The following is a 6,537-nucleotide window of genomic DNA, read 5'->3' as shown; positions in this document are numbered from 1 at the left end:
GTGCCGTTGTGCTTTGACAGAATTTGTTCCATGGCAATAGTGAGTGGAATAGAGTCCATGATGACGTCCTTACAGTTAGCCCTCCACTTCCTCTTTAGAAAATTCTGGGAAAGGTCTTTAGTCAGCCAGGCTTGGGTCGGTCACGTGCCTACAGCTTGAGCTAATAATTGCTCTGTCCAGGAGGACGTAGAGTAGCTCTAGCTTAGGTGATCTGTTAATTCCTGAGGGCGTAGTCAGGGATGTCATTAGTGCCAGCCACACCAGAGCCCCATGGCTGGATTTATTCCCCAAGGGAGACAGATACCTGTGCTATCAGAAGAAGGGATATGATAACGTGTTCTGGGCAGACTAAAATCCTCACGACATTCTATCACCTCTATTTGATAACATTTTTGTTTATTTGGAGGTTTAAGATGGTTTCCTTTAAAAGAAGGCTGGACCAGGCTCCATTACCTACAATCTCTGTGACTTTGGGCAAGTTACCTCACCACCCAGAGTCCAATAAAGATTTTTTTTTTTTACTTTTCTGGCAAGTTGTTAGGAGTTTGTTAGAAACAGTTTTTTAAATTAAAAATTTTTTTTTTTTTGAGACAGAATCTCACTCTATTGCCCAGGCTAGAGTGCGTGGCATCAGCCTAGCTCACAGCAACCTCAAACTCCTGGGCTCAAGCAATCCTCCTGCCTCAGCCTCCCGAGTAGCTGGGCCTACAGGCATGCACCATCATGCCCGGCTAATTTTTTCTATATATTTTTAGTTGTTCAGCTAATTTATTTCTATTTTTAGTAGAAATGGGGTCTCACTCTTGCTCAGGCTGGTCTTGAACTCCTGAGCTCAAACGATCCTCCCGCCTCGGCCTCCCAGAGTGCTAGGATTACAGGTGTGAGCCACCTCGCCCGGACGAAACACTTTTTATTTTAGTCAAAAATCACGTTGGATCAGTCATCATTTGGAAACAGGGATTTCAAAGTCTTACTGAAGTGTCCATGTTGCTGTATGCATTAATTTCAATGTGACTGAATTCACATCAGAGCTCTGGAAAGGAAGCGTGGCTGTCGGATCTGGCCGCTCTGTGGGACTCTGAGGAAAAGCTCACACCAGGTAGACACCATTCTGCCACCATGGGTAAAGGAGACCCCAAAAAGCCTGAGGGCAAAATGTCCTTGTATGCCTTCTTCATCCCGTACAGACCTACCAGGAATAGCACAAGAAGAAACAGCCAGACTATTTTGTCAATTTCGCCAAATTCTCCAAGAAATGTTCAGAGAGATGGAAGAGCATGTCTGCAAAGGAAAAGTCGAAGTTTCAAGACATGGCAAAAAGTGACAAAGCTCGCTATGACAGGGAGAAGAGAAATTATCTTCCTCCCAAAGGTGATAAGAAAAGAAAGAAATAAGATCTCAGTGCTCCTAAAAGGCCACCATCTACCTTCTTCCTATTTTGCTCTGAACATCACCCAAAGATCAAAAGTGAACACCCAGGCCTATCCACTGGGGATATTGCAAAAAAAAAAATTGGGTGAAATATGGTCTGAAAAGTCCGCCAAAGATAAACAACCATATGAACAGAAAGCAGCTAAGCTAAAGAAGAAATAGGAAAAGGGTATTGCTGCATACCGTGCCAAGGGCAAAAGGGAAGCAGGAAAGAAGGGCCCTGGCAGGCCGACAGTCTCAAAGATGAAGAATAAACCAGAAGATGAGGAAAAGGAGGAGGAGGAGGAAGATGATGAGGAGGAAGAGGAGGAAGATGAAGAATAAATGGCTATCCTGTAATGATGCATATGGAGTGTGCCTATGCTCGGGCAATTAATTGTGTTGCTAAGAATGTGAATTCAAGTGCAGCTCAATATTAGCTTCGCTATAAAAACTGTACAGACTTTTGTATAACGGATAAGATTCTTTGTAGAGAAGATGCTTTTTAAAAAATGCAGGTTGTAGCTTTTTGAGGGGCTACTGCATATAGTTAGATTTCAAAGTTTCTGATGTTGAATGTTCCTAAATATTGAATGGTCTCTTGTGTATGGTAGTCAATTTCTTGACTTGTGTATGGTAGCACAGCAAACTCATAGGAATTAGTATCAATAGTAAATTTTGGGATTTTTAGGATGTCACCTCTTGTTTTTTTAAAACAATTTTTGTAATAAAATTATGTATATTAAAAAAATTTCTAGGCTGGGCGAGGTGGCTCACGCCTGTAATCCTAGCACTCTGGGAGGCCGAGGCGGGTGGATTGCTCAAGGTCAGGAGTTCGAGACCAGCCTGAGCAAGAGCGAGACCCCCGTCTCTACTAAAAATAGAAAGAAATTAGCTGGCCAACTAAAATATATATAGAAAAAAATTAGCCGGGCATGGTGGCGCATGCCTGTAGTCCCAGCTACTCGGGAGGCTGAGGCAGAAGGATTGCTTGAGCCCAGGAGTTTGAGGTTGCTGTGAGCTAGGCTGACGCCACGGCACTCACTCTAGCCCAGGTAACAGAGTGAGACTCTGTCTCAAAAAAAAAAAAAAAAAAAAAAATTTCAACAGGGCTGCCATCTTCCCTTTTGTACCCAAAATACACATGCATATTACACTAGTCACATATGATATGCACACACAATTAGTAAATATATTTTTCATATATTCCAAAAAACCCCAAACATTTCTCTTTTTTTTTTTCTGAAAGCCAGTAATAATTTTGCAGCTTAGAAAAATTTCTAGAGCCAATATTCTGTACCAGAGATTGGCCAACTTTTCCTGTAAAGACTCCAGACAATACATATTTTAGGATTTGTAGGCCATACGGCTTCTCTTGCAACTACTCAACTCTGCTGTTGTAGGGCAACCGCAGGCATAGATAATAAATAGAAGAATGGGTGTGGCTATGTTCTAATAAAACTTTATTTATAAAAACAGGCAGCTGGCCAGATTTGGCACACAAGCTATAGTTTGCTATAGAATCTATAGCAGCACAGCCCAACAGAAATATAATGGAAGCCACATATGGAGCTGCAGAGAAAGGAGGTGTCTCCTGAGTGTCGATTTCCTGCATTTGGTAGAGCCAGTTCCCCTGGTGCAGGAGAAATCTTCCAGCCAGAGCATCAGACAGATGCAAGCACTTGAGGCAGGAAGTTGTCAGAGTACAGCGAACTTTCAACGGTAGCTGCAGGTGAACTCAGCTAGGCCAAGGGGATAAGGAGCAGGGCATCGATAGAGTCTGCCTCAGGTAGCAAAACTGAGGATGAAGCCTGAGCCTCAGAAGGCAGAACAGTTAAATGGGAGGTACCAGGGCATTGGAGATTTTACAGTGTCACTGGATCAAGGCTTGCCTGAAGCAAGATTTACCCGTGAACTTTTAGGTCATGTGAACCAATACATTCCCCCAATCGGTACTTAAGCCAGTTTCAACGGAGGTTTCTATGTGTTGTAATGGAAAGCAGTTTTTATTTGTTCCAGGAATGAAACAGGTTAATTCTCCCAGCAATTCTTTGGATGCTGAATATTCTAACTATGAGAATTAAGATGGGCAGAGGTGTGAAGATTCTCATGTAAAGTATTTCCCAGCTCCTCTATATTTGATAGGAAACTTCTCTCTCACTCCTGCCCCTTCAAATAACAAAATGAACCCAACCAAGAAAAAAAAAAAAAAAAAAAAAAAACAACACCCTGATTTGCACACAGGAGTCTTGGACACTGGGAGGCTCGGCGTGTTGGTTGAAGCAAAGTGGAAACAGAAGCCACGCCATGAGTACCAAAGAGACAGGGTAGGTATGGTAGGATAGCTCCCTAAACCTCCATTTCCAGCAATGCTTTACAGCTAATAATCCATTTCCCAGACATTTGTGCAGCAGGGGTGGCCCGGTGACATCTTTCTAGCCAATGGGACACAAGCAGAAGTCAGCTGGCGCTGCCTCTTCTGCTGCTTTCTCCTTCTGCTGGAGCGAGGGCTTGGGGGTGGAGGAGAGGGAAGACAGAAAGGCCTCGGCTCCTTCTTGGCCTTCCTAGACCCCCATTCCAGACCTGGACTTATCACTGTCTGCAATGAGGACGTTCCTTTTCAGTTAAGCCACCACGTTTGTTTGGTTTCTAGTATAGGCAACTGGACACCATCCTGTGTGATACAGAATTATATTCCCAGCCCAGTGTGGTGGCCCACATTTGTAATCCCAGCACTTTGGGAGGCCAAGGCTCCCAAAGTGGGAATTGCTTGAGGCCAGGAGTTTGAGACCAGCCTGGGCAACAATAGCGAGACCCCCATCTCTACAAAAATTTAAAAAATTAGCCGGGCATGGTGGCGTGTGCCTGTAGTCTCAGCTACTCAGGAGGCTGAGGCAGGAGGATCCCCTGAGGAGTTGGAGGCTGCAGTGAGCTTTGATTGTGCCACTGCACTGCAGCCTGGGTGACACAGTAAGACCTTGTCTCAAAAAAAAAAAAAAAAAAAAAAGAATTATATAATTATATTCCTTTACCTAGATGACAAAATACCAACTTCTGAAGGAGCATGGGCACGAGGGAGACCTCAGAAGACGCGAACTGTGGCCGGGGCTATAGATCCAAGTCAGGACAGATGAAAATGGTTTGAGGATAGCTAAATGTCCGTGGGAGGATTTATTCAAGCTTATTTTAAAGAAACTCTTCAGGGAATCCAGAGAAGATCATATAGGGTTGATTGATGAATCCTTAAGAATAAAGAGTGCTCAGGAACCAACTTCTTGCCCCTCATTGATACAGATTATTGGCAAGTCTCTGTTGGATTCCGCTGGAGGTGGACAAGCCAGTAGAGGCTGAACAACATTACCCAGCATGAGGATCTTGAACATCTTATATTCCTCGAGGATTTCAGGGGTCACCAAACCTTTGTCCCTCATGAAAAAAGCCTTTTGTTTTGGCTTCTTGTGCTTTCAGGACACCCCATAATTCTCACCACTTCTCTTCCTGGCAGTTTATGGCATTCAAATAGCAACCAACACAACAGATTTCCTTTTCTTCTTGCCTTTCCAGCAAGAAACCTAAGTGCTAGTATTATTTTCCACTTTTAATCACTGCTCGACAGAGATGGAAAGTTAAGTCATGTAATTGCTTTTGTGTTTTGTAGTTCTTTTCACTATTTTGGAAAAAAGAAATAGTGCAATGGATAAAATGTGGGTTTACACCAAACCCCAAACATCACGAGCCTTAATGGCAACCATGTGTTATTCCTGCAAATAGGCACCTAATTTGTTTGAGGGAGAGAAAAAAAAAAGGCAGCACTGCTCAATTTGTACACAGAGTGAGCCAGAAAGTTCCAAAGACGTTCGGGGACACATAGCTATCTCAGATATCTCAAAGTAAAAAAATATATTTTGTAAACACTTAAGGTGTAGACTGCAACAGGAATACTTGAGGCAAGAGTGTCTGCCCAAAACTCTTGAGTCATAAAACATGTGTCTCAAGGTTGGAAGGCTAGAGATGCCTGCGGGCGCATCCGGTCTGTCCCACCGCCTTCTGCCTGGGATTGTCCACAAAGTGACTAGGTTGGCATGTGACCCTTAGAGCAGCTGCCAAGAAGAGGAGCTATAAACAGGTGGGGCTGCAGCAAGGCCGCGCAGAAGAGGCCCACCCCAGCCTCCAGCCGTCTGCACCTTCTTTTCTTGTGCAACCGGAGCGGACCTCCTGCAGCCCCTGCCCTGGCAGCGCCCACCTCGGGAATGGCATGAGGATGGGGGCTCTCCACAAGGATCAGAACTCCACCCAACACCAATCCTTCCCATTCTATTGCCAGGAGCCTCAGGTGGGCTGGGGGTGGTAGAGGAATGAACTTAGAGACCCCCCTTAGTTCCAGAGCCTATGACTTTTGACCACTGAATCATGATTTCCAGCTGGAAACGCCCGTGCAGACTTACCCTGGTGTGCACCAATTTAGCGCTTGTTCAGTGACTAGAATCAGAGCTGTGTTTGGAAGCACCCCAGCGCCAAGTTGTAAAGTGGGTAGGAATTTGCGTTGGTCACAAACTCTGGTGTGCAAAGACTAAGGCTCTCTATTTTCCTGCCACTGAAACTGCCTTGAGATGGTGGAAAGTGTGTCGATTCTAACCAGCTCAGGGGCTGCCGGTTTAAAGGTAGTCCCTTCCAGGGTAAATGTGATTCTCCCTCATCCCACATCCTCCTTCCCTTCTCCCCAGGGGTAATCGAGGGCTGAGCCCGATCCTGGCACAAGGAAGGAGCTCCCATGCCCCCACTGGTACTCACTGACTTCAGCCCATTCACTTATCTGTCTCCAGCTGCAGACCAAACCACTCCGAAACTTAGCAGCTTAAAACAAGCACATTTATTTTTCCCATAAAATCGGTGATTGGAGCAGGGCTTGGCAGGGACAGCTATCTCTGCTCCACTTGGTGTCAGCTGGGGTGGCTCAAAGGCTGGGGGATGGGATCGTCTGAGGGCTCTCTCTGACAGTTGATGCTGCTGTCATCTGTGACCTCATCTGGGACTGTCAGCTGGAACACACGGCCTCTGCCTGTGGCCTGGGCTTCCTTATAGCATGGCAGCTGGGTTCTGAGGGCGAGTGGAGAGAGACAGAGACAG

General features: G+C 45.3%; 1 pseudogene; it reads left to right on the top strand.

Moving 5' to 3' along the window:
- Nucleotides 1-1,119: 1,119 nt before the first annotated feature.
- Nucleotides 1,120-1,755, top strand: LOC138378652 (high mobility group protein B2 pseudogene; annotated as a pseudogene).
- Nucleotides 1,756-6,537: the final 4,782 nt, after the last annotated feature.

The sequence above is a fragment of the Eulemur rufifrons genome, chromosome 30 (genome assembly GCF_041146395.1).
Source record: "Eulemur rufifrons isolate Redbay chromosome 30, OSU_ERuf_1, whole genome shotgun sequence".
Classification (NCBI taxonomy): Eukaryota; Metazoa; Chordata; class Mammalia; order Primates; family Lemuridae; genus Eulemur; species Eulemur rufifrons.
This window is presented reverse-complemented; position numbering and strand designations above follow the sequence as displayed.